We start from the raw sequence: 16,847 nt of genomic DNA, 5'->3' as shown, positions 1-16,847 counted from the left end.
GAGAATTGTAATAATATTGATGGAATCAAATCAATTAGTCCATCTCTGTGGTTCACCTCCTTTTAATGTTGTGAAGATGCCCCCCCTATGGGTAATATATATATTTTTTGGATTAACTATTTGTTTACCTATGTATAAATCGAGCAAAACTACTTCAAACCCTTTAACCATAAACTAACAGGAACCAGGGCGGAATGATTACAATCAGTCTTAATGGTTCAACTATTCTTTTTCCATGCTATGTACCTATTGACAGAAATTTACATTTGGTTACTCCGCTATCCACTTATGTATCAGCGTTTTAATCTGTGATACAAAGGAACCACTTACCATTTGCTGAGTATATTTATCGCTGATTCCTGTATAGAATTCAGGACTTTTTCCGTTAAAAGTGGTCCAATCTTTGCAAATATTCTTCTGGAGTAAATGTAACCGCCTTAATCAATTGGATCGGGTCAATATTCCTACGTTTAAAAACAAGAAAACTCTGTCATCGCCCTTCCTATTAAAATATGGTATATAAATCGAAATTCCCTTAATATTAAATGGATTTTGTTTAGTAATCTGCTTCCCTCTTCCATTTTAAAAATACTTTCCTGACTTCATGAATATATCAGGTACGCTATGACCATCGTAAATTGCAATAAAATGGCGGTTCTGTCCCAGTCTTGTTAATTTCTTGAGGCTTATTATGCCTTAATTTGTAAGTCAATTTAAGCTCACATTACTGATCTAAGTATTGGTTTTATTGTTTGTGTATATATTATAACAAAAAGGTTTTTAATAGAATGTATTTTAAATTAACTGTGACTTAAAGCTGACCATTTGGTCTGTAATGTGTGGAATAAAGAAAAACCTTTCTTATTAAAATAAAATGTGTTATGACACTTAATGTTTAGAAAGAAAACATTTTTTTGGTTCAGTGCAAACTATTAGAGATATTTGAAATAGAAATGGATTTTGACACAGAAGGGAATTTCATTTTATGCTCAGCGCTGCTTCACTGACAACCCATGGACTCCGTAGGCTGCAGGGGTCTCCTGCTAATGCAGGGGCCCCCCCTCACTTAGAACCAAGCACCCTGCCTTCAGGATTGCAAAGGCCTGCTATAGGGGTGACTTATAGGTTTTAAGTGCAGTGACCCTTCGATATAGTAAACCTATATCTTTAGTAAGTGGGGCATGCACCAACTTTCACAGGCTGCAATGTCAGGCCTGTAATTCCATTTTGCATTGTCTCCCATGGGTGGCATAATGCATGCTTCAGCCCATGGGGGACTTCTGGGGTACCTATGCCCTGGGTACCTTAGTACCATATACTACAGACTGATAAGGTTACCCCAGGATCCAATCTGGAGTGTACCTAAGTGCGCAATACAACAATTTAGGAAGAAAGCAGATAGACTGGGGTCCTGATTAGCAGCATCCCAGTCAGACTAGTCACAATACAGCTTAATACCAGGCAGAATGTGGGGGTAACCATAGAAGTAGATCCTACTTTCCTACAGTCAGGATGACCATCAGCATATCTGTGCTTGCAAATACCCTATTGCACAAGTTACTTACCTTCGATAACAATATATCTGTAAGAAACATTAGTTAGTTATTGATTCCTTACCTTAGAATTACCCCCAGGTGTCCGGCCGGAGTCGGAAAGTTTTTTCGTCAGCAGTACCTCTGAGCGTCGGAAGGTGGCGTCTGTCGTGGTCGCCGGGATGTAGTTGTGGCAGCTACTTAGTTGCCGCCCTCGCGCGCTGACGTCAGTTCTGTATACGACTTTCCTTGCCAAAAATGCGGAGCCATGCAAGACACTGAACATTGGTGCACAAAGCTAGGGCCCTGAAAGGATGTCCCTAACCCTAGAAATCAGTTCGCAGAATGGAGAGGATGGGTGGGGCGGTAAGGAATCTATAACTAACTAATGTTTCTAACATATATATAATTACCAAAGGTAAGTAACTTGTGCATCTGAAAGAAACACGTTAGTTATAGATTCCTTACCTTAGAATAGATACCCCAGCAATACCAACCCCGGTGGTGAGTCTGCGAACCAAGATCACACCAGAAAGTCCTGGAGACAAGAACGGCCAAAGAAGCCATCTCTCCAGGCTTGGCTGTCCAGACAGTCGTGTTTTGTGAACGTGTGCAGCGATGCCCACGTGGCTGCCTGATGTCATTCAGAGGCACTCCTCTTCCGAAGGCAGTAGTGGCTGCCGTCGCCCTGTTGGAGTGAGCACGTAGCCCGAATGGAGGCCCCTTTTTTGCCAAAGAATAACAAGCCTTAATACACAACACGACCCATCGAGAAATGGTGCGTTTGTGTACGGCCCGACCCTTCTTTGCACCCCTGTAGCCAACAAAAAGTTGATCATCCACCTGGAACTGTTTTGTGCGGTCCAGATAGAAGGAGAGCGCACGCTTTGGGTCCAGACGGTGGAGCCTCTCTTCTTCCTTTGAAGGATGCGGAGGCGGAATGAAGGTGGGCAAAGTAATGGTCTGCCCAATTTGGAAGGCAGTGACCACCTTAGGAAGAAAGAATGGGTGGGTCCTGAGAACCACCTTATCCGGATGAGCAGACAGGAAAGGAGGTTTTGAAGAAAGAGCCTGGAGCTCACTCACTCTTCTAGCAGAAGCGATGGCTACCAGGAAACAGTTTTAAGAGTCAGAAGACGTAAAGGACAGCTATGCAGTGGCTCAAAGGGAGCACACATGAGCTAGGTTAGCACAAGGTTCAAGTCCCACTGAGGCATAACGAAGGGGATTGGAGGAAAAAGATGCGTTAAGCCTTTGAGGAAACAGTTAACTACCGGGGACTTGAAAAGAGAAGGCTGATCTGGCAACCGAAGGAAAGCAGAGTTGGCTGAAAGATAGCTCTTGATAGTGACCAGAGCACAGCTCTGCTGGGCCAAAGAGAGAAGAAACAAGAGTACTTCAGAAAGAGGGGCAGAAAGGGGATCTGCTGTGCACTATGCCACAAATTTTTTCCACCTACAGGCATATACCGACTTAGTGGAGGGACGCCTGGCTGCCAAGATTACTTCACAATTACTTCACAGACTTTGGAAGGCAGGTCAAAAGAGGTCAACTGCCACCACTCAATCTCCACGCAAGGAGGTGGAGACTGGACAGGTTCGGTTGGAGGACCGTACCCTGCTGCTGCGACAGAAGATCCTCCCGAAGGGGCAGTCTGATTGGAGGATCGATGGCCATGTTGAGCAGCTCGGGATACCAGACTCTTCGTGCCCAATCCGGAGCCACAAGAATGACTTGGGCCCGGTCGCACCAGATCTTCTTCAGCACTCTGGGCAGAAGTGGTATAGGCAGAAAGGCGTACAACATACTGCAACTCCACTTGTGACGAAAAGCAGCTCCGAGCGAGTGCCGCCTTGGAAATTCCAACGTGCAGAATTGCTGACATTGCACGTTCTCTTTGGTGTTGAAAGAGTCCTTGCACCACCTCCGAGTGAAGACGCCATTCGCCATCATGCACCTGCGGCTGAGTTCGTCCGCCCTGGCATTCAGAGAACCGGCCAGGTGTTTAACCACCAAGGAAATGCCCTGATGTTCCAGCCATATCCAGAGGCAGAAGGCTTCCTAACATAGGGTCCACGACCCCACCCCACCCTGTTTGTTGCTATACCACATGGCGTTGGTGTTGCCCGTGAACACCTGCACTACTCTTCCCCGAACAGAGGGAAGGAAAGCCTTCAGTGCAAGACAATGCGGCCGGAGCTCCAGAAGGTTGATGTGAAGCCCGGACTCCATCAGAGAACAGAGTCCTCTGATATCCGCTTCTCCCATGTGACCACCCCATCCCAGAAGGGATGCGTCCGTCACCACAGTGTGGTCTGGTTGGGGAAGGGAGCGGGATCTGCCATTGACCCAATCCTGGCTCGTAAGCCACCACTGCAGTTCTTGAGCAGTGCCCTCCGAGATTTGGACGCAATCAGACAGATTCCCCTGGTGCTGTGCCCACTGGAACTTCAGGTCCCACTGCAGAGCCCGCATATGCCACCTGGAATAATCGACCGGCAGGATGCAGGAGGCCATGAGGCCCAGCAGCCTCAGGGTCATTCTGACCGAAACCCGGGATAGAGGCTGAAAGATCGGAATCATAGCCCGAATATCACGGACTCGCTGTTCGGGAGGATAGTCCCAAAACCGCTTGCTTCCAGAACCGCTCCGATGAAGAGGAGCTTCTGAGAGGGAATCAGGTGTGACTTTAGCACATTGATGGAGAACCCCAGCCAATGCAGGAGGTCGGCCATAGTCTGGAGGTGGGAGACGACTGCCTGGGGCAGCCCGCCTTCAACAACCAGTCGTCGAGATAGGGGAAGACTGAAACCCCTGATCTGCGCAGATGAGCTGCGACCACGCCATCACTTTAGTGAACACCCGAGGGGCGCTGGTAAGGCCAAAGGGGAGCACGGTAAACTGAAAGTGCTCATGGCCTACCGTAGGTATCGCCGGTGGGCCGGCAGGACGGGGATATGAAAATAAGCATCCTGCAAGTCCAACGCTACCATCCAGTCTTGCGGGTCGAGGGTAGACAAGACCTGAGCAAGCGTCAACATCTTGAACTTCTCCTACCGGAGGAAGAGATTGACGTCCCTGAGGTCCAAGATAGGATGCAGGCCCTTGTCCTTCTTGGGAACCAGAAAGTAGTGGGAATAACAACCATGACCTACTTCTGGGACAGTAACGCACTTGATGGTTCCCTTGGCCAAGAGAGACGCAACTTCCTGCTGGAGAACGGCCAGATGATCCTCCGACATGTGGTGGTATCGCGGTGGTATGGCCAGAGGGATAGTCTCGAAGGGGAGGGAGTAGCCCCTTCGGACTATCTGCAAAACCCAACTGTCCGAAGTGATGGTGCGCCAGTGGGGGAGGTGATGGCGAATTCTGCTACCCACTGGCGTTTGATAGGCCTAAAATGATGGACTAGGAGGGTAGCTGCTGCTGAGGGGGGTGTTGGGGAACTGGCCGCCCGCTGGCCCCCGGAACCTTGCCGGTTGTTTCCACATCCCCCGCTGTGCGTAGATTGGGTAACTTGCTGCGGCCTGTGGCCCTGGGTGTGATGTAATGGGGCATCCTTTCCGTAGCCACGAAAGGGGCGAAAAGCAGACTGCGCCTGATGGGAGGAGAAGCCCAATGACTTGGCCGTAGCCTGTGAATCCTTGAAGCAATCTAGGGCGTTGTCTGCTTTGTCCCCGAAAAGGTGACGACCATCAAAAGGTCATGTCCATCAAGGTGTTCTGGACATCCCATGAAATGCCAGTGGACCGCATCCAGGTGTAGCGCTGAAGCGCTACCGACGTTGAAATAGTCCTGCCCAGAGAGTCGGCGGTGTCCAGCCCACAACGGATTGTAAACTTAGCTGCATCCCTCCCAGCGGCAACAGCCTAGGAGAGCACTGCCCGGGCCTCCTCCGGACACTGAGGCAGCACATGCGCCACCGTATTCCACACTGAGTGTGAAAAAGACCGCAGTCCTAAGCTGGCGGAAGGGAAAATTCTCTTGCCAAGGTGGTCCAGCTTCATGGATTCCCTTTCCGGAGGAGTGGTAGGGAAGGTGCTTTTGGAGGTGGAGGCTTGGACCACCCAGCTCTCCGGGGTGGGGTGTTGGGAGAGGAAAGTGGGGTCGCCCGGAGCTAGGCGGTGGCGTCGGGCGATCATCCTGTCCACGGGAGCCCCTGTGTTGGGCCTGGACCACAGGCCCAAAAGGACGTCGGTGAGGGCCTCATTTAACAGCAACAGGGGATCCAAAGAGCTTGCTGCCGGTTGAAGCACCTCAGTAAGGAGGTTAGTCCTGACAGCCACCGTAGGAAGCTCAAGGTTGAGAGCCTCAGTCATCCTGCTCAACACCACTGCGTATGACGCTCCCTCCTCCATAGCCACGTTAGGAGGAGACAACATGCCAAGATTGGGAGAAGTGTCAAGACCGCTGGCATTCCACAGTTCCTCTCTACATTCCTGCTCAGTATCTAACTGATCAGTTAAAGGGTCACCTGACCCCTCCCAGTCCTCCTCACCCTCCTCTGGTTGCCAATCTGGCTGAAAATGGCCAGTGTGGAACACAGGGACAAAAGTACCCATCGGTGCCGGATCCGGCGTCAGCCGGCGCCAGTCCGGCTTCGTGTCCACGTCAGGATGGAGGCCGGGTCGACACTGGCCAGGGAGCTGACTGGCGCCGAATGTGGTAGTGGTGCCGTAGGAAGTGGCGCTGGTGGAGGTGTGACAAGGTCAACCGGCGCCGATCTGGATCTAGGCCTGGATCCAAGGGGGGGGGTGGCAGCAAAGACCTAGGCCCCCCAAATGAGTCCACGGGGCCCGAAGGCACACCAGCGGGGTCGGTCCGCCCAAAGATGGCATGGATTGCCTCGTAGAACATATGAAGCTGGGCGGGGCTTGCTCCGGGTCCCTGAAAAGGAGGGAAGCTCGGAGTCGACCCTTCGGGCTCCGCTCGCGGAGCTGCGGGAGTGGCACCACCCGCATGCCTCGTCCGATCGGCAGACTGACGAGGGGAAGTCGAAGAGTGACAATGCTTCTTCAACTTCTTCTTATGCTTCGACTTACCCGACCCCGAGTGCGAAGACTTTGATGATTTGGAACCGGAATGCTGGAGGCTCAGCGACCGGTCCCTCGACCTCCCTCTTGACCGGGAACTTGAATTGCACGGAGCCGACTGTCGGCGTTCAAGCAGCTTTTGGGACTGCTCCCGCAAATCCTTCGGCGCCATTGACCGACAGTCGGAGCATGACTTGGGCAAAAGAGGCTCACACGGTGCAGATCCGTCACCGTCATTAAAAAATGACTGAGGTACCACTCTTCCCGGATCTGCACTGGCTGGCGCGGAAAAGGAAATAACTGATGTCAGCGCGCGAGGGCGGTGTCTAAGTAGCTGCCTCTACGTCATCCGGACGACCACGATGCTGGCGACGGACGCGGAGTCGACCGACGCCACCTTCCGACGCGCAGAGGTACTGCTGACGAAAAAACTTTCCATATCCAGTCTGACGCCTGGGGGTAATTCTAAGGTAAAGAATCTATAACTAACGTGTTTCTATCAGATACGTCACATAACAGCTGTAATTAGCAGTGTCTGACTCATGCTTTCTGTCACAGGCTAGTTTCCAAGAAATGTGCAGTTCAAAGATAAATTTCCATGCAATTGTTTTCCAAAATGCATTGAGATTCTCACTGAATTTCATCTGTTAGTAGATCCTCAATGTGAAGCAATTTGTTTTCTCTCTGATTCGAAATTTACATACATAAGATATATTTTGCATTTTAAAGTTCCTCTTAAGATCAATTCGCATGATAGTAAGAGTGCCTTCTTGTGAGTTTTCACTGTCAGTTTTCATTTATCCTGACATGTTACTAGGGCAGTGTGTATATATGCCCGAGTAGTGTTCTGTATATCCGGTACACCAAATTTGCGAGCATTTGTCAGATAATAGAGCCTTGCCTAGTTTATCTGGTAGGCTGATGCCTTGATCTCCAAATGCCTTTACAGAACTCTCTTAGTATTGGCATAGCATCTCTGGACCTCACTTTCCATCACCATTACAGCAGCAATTAACATCTGGGGGATTTTAGAAACATTTTGGTGCCGATTCCGATCCTGTAAAATCCGTGTACAAATGGTCGTAAGGAGCGTTTTCTCCGTCCGACTCGTACCCGGGAAAAACACCTTACAAACTCGCAAGTACGATTCACACAGAAATACCATTTCCGTACGAGTTGTACAAAAGACCGACTGGCAAAAAAATACATACAAATCTGAATCTGGACAGAGCGTACGCGACGTCCAGACGGAGTCAGGCAGGGTTTTACGGACCAGCAAGTACAATCCGTGCCTACGTCACTCCGCACCGCTATTTTTTTACGGCAGCCAAAAACTCCCGGGAACTTGAGGACGACGCGAAGAAGTAGCACCGGTACGCGACGGACAGCGATGGACCCCAACCTATGCGTCATCCCGGCCCTTATAGCCTACGACCTCGTGTTCAGAAACTGACGCAGACGCCGCAGAAGGTCAAAACAACACCCAGGGGCAAAGGGGGGTGGAGGGGCTGGGGCAGGAAACATTACCCCCACCCAATTACAAATATACATATGACCTGCACAGAAATTACCTCCAGGCCCTGGTCACCGGGGGGGGGGGCGTGTCCACCAATCCCTACCTACCTCCACAACGGAAGTGAACGTCGACTTGTACCCGTCACCACTACAATGGTGGTACGGCCCGTACCCACGCCCCCCGGAGCGTGGGTACAGCCCGTACCACGCGTACCCCTACGTCACCGCCACTATGGTGGTACGGCCCCATACCCACGCCCCCAGAGCATGGGTATGGGCCGTACCACGCTTACCCCTACGTCACCGCCACAATGGTGATATGGCCCGTACCCACGCTCTGGGGGGTGTGGGTACGGGCCGTACCACGCATACCCCTACGTCACCGCCACAATGGTGGTACAGCCCATACCCACGCCCCCCAGAGTGTGGGTATGGGCCGTACCACGCGTACCCCTACGTCACCGCCACAATGGTGGTACGGCCCGTACCCACACCCCCAAAGCGTGGGTACGGGCCGTACCACGCGTACCCCTATGTCACCGCCACTATGGTGGTACGGCCCGTACCCACGCCCCCAGAGCATGGGTACGGGCTGTACCACCTGTACCCCTACAGCCCCATTACATGATGGATACAAGGTGTACACACGCCACAGATGTAGGTGTACAGCTTTGTGCAGCACATCAGCTGTAAATTGGGGGTGGTGTATGCCCAGGACAGAAGTGTACCACAGCAGGGCACAAGTGGGTGGGTGGGTGGGTGCAGAGGAATACCAGCAGTGGACAGGGACATGGGGGTGGGTGCAGAGGAATACCAGCAGTGGACACAGACATGGGGGGTGGGTGCAGAGGAATACCAGCAGTGGACAGGGACATGTGAGGGGTGGGTGCCCATCACTCCCAGCAGTGGACAGAGACATGGGGGTGGGTGCAGAGGAATACCAGCAGTGGACACAGACATGGGGGTGGGTGCAGAGGACTCCCAGAAGGGACAGAGACATGGGGGTGGGTGCAGAGGACTCCCAGCAGTGGACAGAGACATGGGGGTGCGTGCAGAGGACTCTCAGCAGTGGACAGAGACATGGGGGTGGGTGCATATCAACACCAGCAGTGGACAGAGACATGGGGGTGGGTGCAGAGGACTCCCAGCAGCGGACAGAGACATGGGGGTGGGTGCAGAGGACTCCCAGCAGTGGACAGAGACATGAGGGTGGGTGCAGAGGACTCCCAGAAGTGGACAGAGACATGGGGGTGGGTGCAGAGGACTCCCAGCAGTGGACAGAGACATGGGGGTGGGTGCATATCAACACCAGCAGTGGACAGAGACATGGGGGTGGGTGCAGAGGACTCCCAGCAGTGGACAGAGACATGGGGTGGGTGCAGAGGACTCCCAGCAGTGGACAGACATATATGAGTGGGTGCAGAGGACTCCCAGCAGTGGACAGAGACATGGGGGGGTGTACATCATTATCAGATGACCACAACTCAATGGGTGTATGTACGCATCCCTAACTTTGGACAATGATGATAGTGCCATAACAACACATCACTGACAGCAGTATCCCACTCCCAGGAGGATGGATGTCTTTCCCCCACTGCATGACACACCACATGTGGATGTGAGGACAAATAACACATGCATACCCACCCCTGGCAGATGCAGCACAATACACACACTGAGATCATGCCACAAGACTGTATAGTCATGTCACTGCCTACTAAACTAAGAGAGCCAACGAGAACACACACTGTCACGCACATCCCAGGACTGATAGGAATGTTCAGGTGCTGGGCCAGCCACCAAGATGTTGTCTGTCATGGAAGGAATAGGGTGGAGTTCCCACAGATACAATGCCCACAATTGTGAGTCAGGTGTTCAAATACCCAGCAGAACAAGTACCATATGTGTGCTAGGCTGGGATTACACACATGCATTGTGTGGAAAAGGGACAATTTCTCCATGAAGGCATGGCAAAATACTCTATACACAAGTACAGTGAGTACCAAGGATGGCACAGACGATGCAGCCAGAGACATTGCTGAGCAGGCATGGCCAGAGTTGAAGGGATCCATCACCAACAAAGGAAATGTAGACACAGGTCAACACAACAATTGTGCAACTCTCTGCAGGGAAGATGTCAGGTGCCACAGAGGAAGGAACACTCCTTGGGACAATGTCTCCAAACACAAAGAGCATACATGACAAAGAATCTTTTCAGAGACCATGTGATGGCACGCAGATACCAGGTTCCACCCCATGAGCAGCAGACTACAACATTTCCCTGAAACATAACACATGCCCACAACCCCAACTCCTGTAGCATCAGCATCAACATCAATACCTGAAATGCAAGACTTTTCTAACGAAAATAGAAAATGCTTTATTCAGCATGAAAATAATAATGTGTAAACGAGACTATTCACAAAGGCCAATGGTCAGTCCATATCATCAGTCCTTGGGGGGGGACACATGGCCATGCATCTCCCCTAGCTTGTCTGCACATCAGAAGACTCTGTGTCGTCGATTGGGGGGGGGGGCATCATGTGGGGAAGGACCAGGCACCGCAGGGACAGGAGGGGAAGAGTAGGTGTGGTGGATGCAGGGACGGACGACTCCACCACAGGGGGTGGGGCAGCGCCAAAGGGGGAGGTGAGCTCGGCGCTGCACACTTCTGCCAGTTCTTCAAGCGTCTCCCCTGCACCCGGAGAAACAACAGGCCCCAAGGAGGGGGGGGGTCGGAGGGATGGGTTGCAGCGCTACTGGGGGAGGTGGTGGACAGGCTGGGGGACTTAACTCCCCTACCCGTGGAGTGCCTTGACCGTTTCCGGCCAGGTGAACTAGTGGGGCTGAGGCCCAGCCCAGCAAAGTAGGCCTCCTTCTCCGAATCTGGGGCAGCGGAGCCAAGGGGAGTGACATCGGAGGGACTGGGGAGTGAGTCATGTGGACGAGGACTGTGGCTGCGTGCCTGCCTGTGTGCCCCAGACCCAGTGGGTGTGCCTGCTTCCCCCTGAGTGTGCGTGTGAGGAGGTGTGCACTTGCCCTTACGTGGTGGTGTGCTGCTTGTGTCTGGTGGGGTGCGTGTGTGTGGATGTCTTGGTGTGCTTGGGACAGGCATGGGTGTGGGACTTGTGGATGGGGCAGGGGTGGGGGGTGGGGACGCAGCGCTGCAGGTGACTCACTACTGCCATCAGTGACGAGTCTAGGGACCTCAGCAACATCCGTTGGTCAGACATCGCTGATGACATGTCCTCCATGTACGACACCATCCGGGTCAGCAGTCTGGTGTGGCCATGGAGGACAGTCAGGATCGATGTCTGCCCAACTTGCAACTGCCGCTGAATGTCCACAGACTCGGCAGTGAGGGCAGCAGGTGGGACAGTGGCAGGGGGTGTGGTGCCTGGCACGAAGGAGACACGGTGTGGCCTAGCACGGACAGAAGGGACCTGAGCAAGTGGGAGGGCGGTGATGGGAATGGAGGGGGCGGGTACGGATGGAGTGCTGGTGCCAGCTGTTGGAGCAGCCTCCGCCCCCTCAGGGAGTTCAGCCTCGGACCCGTCAGCCTCGTAGTCAGTGTTGGTACTGGGCAGGTCCTCCGCCTCACTCCCCTTGACCTCGGTGCCACTTGAGTCCGCCGACTCCTCAGCAGTGGTGGCACCACTGCTCGATCCCTCTTCCACGTCCGTGCCGGTGTCTCCCTCGGTGTCCTCCGATGATGCTGTGGGCAAGGTGAAGAGACACGAAAAAATCAGTCACCTGTATGCATCTGACACATGAGTCCAAACAAAATAGGCAACAGTGCATATCAGGAAAGGCATCATGAGTAACATCTAGAATACTCCCCACATATGTAAGCCCTGCACTCCCCAGTTGGTTGACCCACCATGCCACTTGGAAACAATGAAAATTAGGACACAACAGCAAATAACTTGAAATCACAAGATCATGAGAAGCTAGTGTCTGGGATCAGTTGAGCACAGCAAGACTATGAAGGCATACCACCTCTTGTTCACTGTGAACCAAACAGTATTGTCGCACCCAAGGCCAAATACCACATGCCAATGCAGAAGGTGTCCCCACACTCAGAGACCTGTGAGTACTTGTGAAACCCCAAAGAAATACATTGTGACTCCTGGAGAATCACAACCCTTTACCCATTGGACATGTCTAGAATGTGTGAATTTGGCACTCTGTGAACACAACACACATGTGTCTGTATAGCAGAAGTGGTGCACCCCAAACTACTGGCCCGATTCACAGAACAAACTTAAGACAAAATCCTAAACTTAGTACCATTTTGGTATTCACAGAATGCACTTACTACTTCTGGTATTCACAGAATGAACTTACTACTTTTGCGATTCACAGAATAAACTTACTACTTTTGCTATTCACAGAATGGATTTACGACTCCTAACTTTACGTCCGCACTCGGGCCGGAAATTCCGGGCCGGAGGCGGAGCTTCCGGGCCGGAGGCGGAGCTTCCGGGCCGGAGGCGGGGCTTCTGGGCCGGAGGCGGGGCTTCCGGGCCGGAGGCGGGGCTTCCGGACAGTGGCCAGAGTCGTAAATCCATTCTGTGAATAGCAAAAGTAGTAAGTTTATTCTGTGAATCGCAAAAGTAATAAGTTCATTCTGTGAATACCAGAAGTAGTAAGTGCATTCTGTGAATACCAAAATGGTACTAAGTTTAGGATTTTGTCTTAAGTTTGTTCTGTGAATCGGGCCCTACATGTACACAGTCATTGTCTGCGCTGCCAGACTCATTCAAATCAGCCACTGTTAGGCAGAAATGGCGTATCAGTAAGTACATATACATGGCACGAGGGTGGTCTGGATGACTTGACACTCGTAAGTTCGTATCAGCAACAACCAAGGACTAACCCAAATCCTACCACACTGTGGGAACGTGTATATGTATGAACTCCAAACAAGTTTTGTTCAAACTCTGCCTTACTTTAAAATGTGCCAGCGTGTCCCTGGAAAGTGTAAAGGTGGTGTCTTGTGCACTTCCTTGGGAGACATCTGTCATGCAGGCACATCATTGTCCTTCACAACAAAACAACAAGGTCAAGCATATGAAACATTGAGACATGTTGACAGGTGTAGTGAGTGCCAATGGACATTTTCTCTGAGTAACAACTTGAATAATGTCATTTGTCACATGGCTATCCGTCACCTGATCACACAGTTGGCTACACATATGAACTACTGACTGTCATCTGGAGTGGCACACATGTTCACACCCAGGACAATGCATAAGATAATGGGCCTGCAATTGTTTAGCAAAAAAGCCTAGCTGTACTGTGGGTTCCCCATCATGGCAAGCCAGAATGTACCCACAGATGTCAGCACACAAAGTCACAACTGTGTAGCATCTGAACCACACACAGGTGCCAAAAATGTACAAGCAGGATACATGATTGTCAAAATCTGACACAGGCTACGAAGCACGAACATTAAGCACTGGCCAACATCACGGGGGCACTGCACGATGACTTTCTATACTGCGAATCATCACACACAAGTCAGGACTGCCAATGAAACATCAGGGTTGAACATGTACGCCCCTCCCGCACACACCCACCCATACCTGAGTCAATGTGACTGATACCGATCAAGAAGTGACACCTCTTATTCAGGGTTACAATAACTGTGCTTGAAAACTAGCTTCATTAACACGACATCACCTTGTAGGGCTGCCAAAACATATTGGTCACAAACAAACATCAACAGATTGTTGTGAATAGCCACACAGGCACTGCCCAGTGTGAGTATGCACAAGCAATCTGGTGTATCCCTGTCCAGTGGACAAATGTATCACACATGTGAAAAATACTACCTAGGCCAGGGAACAATGCCACAGAGGCAGAACCATGCTGAACCCACAGTGAATGTGCACAGTGTTGGATGACACACATGAGTAGGAGGGCAGGCTGTGTCAGGGGACTGTAGTGGGCACACTGCTCCATGGTCCTGGAATGAGCTGACTGTAACAGGAGCAACCGTCCCGGCACAATGCATATATCCCACTCATGGACATCATGTCTGAGGCCACAACATTGGTAATGCATGCTGCAAGTCTGTTCATTTGAAACCTCACACTCCTATGTTGAGACTCAGCATCAGTGCCAACAATTATCCACCCCCAAATGACTGAACAGGACAGGGCACAGGCAGACCACCCCCACACATGATGCTGAAAGCAGTGTGCACCTTGATTAACTGGCAGCCTAGATGACCATGTGCAATAGTGATAACACACAGACCAGGTAACACATGTCAAGGAGGGGAAGGGAGGAAGAACAGCACAGGTTGACTTGGGGGAACAGGATATGCACTGCACATATATACCCTGGCAGTGTATCCAGGCGACTGAGCAGCTACAAAAGCTGGCGACACACAACAAACACACATGTACCTACCCCCTTCCTGCTGCTGTAACTCCTGTATCTGCCTATCCAGGTCAGGAAAGACCACCGCCAGGACACGCTTCATCTGGTGGGTCAGGCGCCGGCGCCCGCCATGCTTGCGAGGAGCCTCCTCCTTCAGCATGACCCGGGCGATCCTCCGGGTCCAGCACCGGATGTCCTGCCATCTCTTCCTCACTTGCGGCGGGCGCCGACTGCGACCTTCCACCGATTGCACGGCCTTGACGGCATCCTTCCAGATCTTCCCCTTGTGGTAGGCGGTTACCTGTGTGGATGACAAAGTGGGACAACATCACTACACCTGCACCATGTCACAGAGACACACATTTGAACATCTTTGATTTGTTGAACAGGGCATAGTATGCTGGCAAGTAATAGCACCTTAGTCATAGGGACTTTTTCCACTGTGGACGCACCAATGCACTACATGGCATAGTAAGTACACAGGTGGCATGAGGAGTGTGAAACAATCCCTGATCATGGCACACACTGTGCATCCCAAGCAACACAAGGCTGATGGACAGCACCGCAAAGGAGTCACATGCCCCAGGCCACTGACGAAACCTCAGCAGAGTACACAGACACACACAGGCACACATCAATCACCTGCCATTGGCAACAGCGGATGCAAACCTCACTCTGCACATGTGCCACTTGCCAGGGGGGGGGTCACAGGTGTGGGGCTAGCTCAGCAAGTCAGACACACAGCACGGCTTACTTCTCACATCAGCTGGATTGAGCAGTTGCCTCCTCCATGCAGCTGTGGTGCAACACTCCACATAGACACTCACCCACATGACAAGAAACATTCACACACATCAATGTCCAGGGGGCGTACACATCATTTGGACACTCTCACCACTCTCACCACAGCTCCACTCAACTTTCACACACATCTGTGGGTGCAGTCACCTGTCACACCGGGGTGACCACTGACTCACCGCACGACAATAGAACAAGAATGCCCAAGAGGATTAGGCTGGCTGAATGTGCCATGCACTATGCAGTGAATGTCACAGTAAGCACAATGCAAGTGAGGTGTGCACACATGAACTACATCAAGCCCTGCATGAGAGACATAAGCCACCCCCCCCCCCCTGACCCACTCCAACCAACATTGCATGTCTGTCACACCTGGACACAATGCCAGAAGTGACAGACACAACAAAGGTGCACAGGCAAAGGTAGTGGAGTCAGCACTCACCTGCTCCCCTGGTCGGCCATACAGCATGGGGTACCGTGGGAGGATCACATCCAGCAGGGCCTCGTTCTCCTCCTGGGTGAATGGCTGGGCCCTCTCCACAGTCCTTGACATGGTGCCAGAGGGAGACAATACAGCAGCAGTGGTATCGACTGACATGTTGTGCAGGCAAGTGCCCTCTCATGGGTTCTGCCTGCCTTATATCTGCCTTGCTGGCCTATTCCATTTACAGGAGTACAGAGTGATTGGTCAGACTCATTTGCAACCTACGTTTCCTCCAATCCTTTTAAACATACACCAGTGACAGCCTTCGCATCTTTCGAATTTGCAGCATCATGTCAAGTCAACAACCACTTTGCAACAATGTATAATGGGGCCAACTGCTTTTTCCAGACCACATGATGTTAAATTTTAAACTTGAAACTCGGTATCCATGACAACCAGCATGCATTTAGGCCCTAATACTTGTCCCTCATGTGTCCCCATTGTAATTCTTAAATCCCCACACAGGTATGGCGCGTTTCACACGTACCCCTAGGGCACCATCACTACAGTGATACGGGCCGTACTCACGCGTGTACGGGCCATACACGCGTGAGTACTGGCCGTATCACTAGGGCCTACGGTACCCCAACTATAGTGATAGGCATGCCCTCATTCCACAATTTTTAGCTGGGACAAAAAATTAATTAAGGGCATGGCGACAACATCATTCCTGTAGAGTACATGTCTGCAGATTACTAGCTCTTCGCTGACTTGTTGTGTGTCTGTCCTCCCCAGGTTCTTGCGGCTGTCGTCTGCTCATGTCATCATTGCCCTCCTGCTATTCCTCATGAGTATTGCAACGTGTGCTGGATCAGAGTTACATGCACAGACATGGTGAAAAGTCATTTTGGGTAAGGAGTGCAGCAAGGCATTTTGTGGGTGGTACGTGTTTGTGATATGTGGGGACTGCTCCTGTGCATGTTGTGTTACCATGCATACATGTCGACTCACCATGGGGCACATGACGTGTTGCATGGCTCCCATGAATTGATAGTCACCCTTCCTGACAGTCATCTGTAATGGTTTGTGGATTCTGATGAAGGCATCAATGTGTGTATAACGTCCCTCAGGAACATACGGGATGCTAATGGTGGA

At 51.5% G+C, this 16,847-nt stretch overlaps 1 long non-coding RNA gene across 1 annotated transcript in view; it reads left to right on the top strand.

Moving 5' to 3' along the window:
- LOC146829630 (uncharacterized) overlaps positions 1-16,605 on the top strand; it is a 59,879-nt gene extending 43,274 nt beyond the window's left edge. Inside the window, exon 3 of the long non-coding RNA XR_014962027.1 lies at positions 16,488-16,605. This is a non-coding gene — a long non-coding RNA (uncharacterized LOC146829630). The remainder of the gene's footprint in view (positions 1-16,487) is intronic.
- The last annotated feature ends 242 nt before the right edge of the window (positions 16,606-16,847 follow it).

The sequence above is a fragment of the Triturus cristatus genome, chromosome 5_2, assembly GCF_964204655.1.
Source record: "Triturus cristatus chromosome 5_2, aTriCri1.1, whole genome shotgun sequence".
NCBI lineage: Eukaryota > Metazoa > Chordata > Amphibia > Caudata > Salamandridae > Triturus > Triturus cristatus.
The sequence above is the reverse complement of the archived record's forward strand: the minus strand, read 5'-3'. Positions and strand labels throughout refer to the sequence as shown.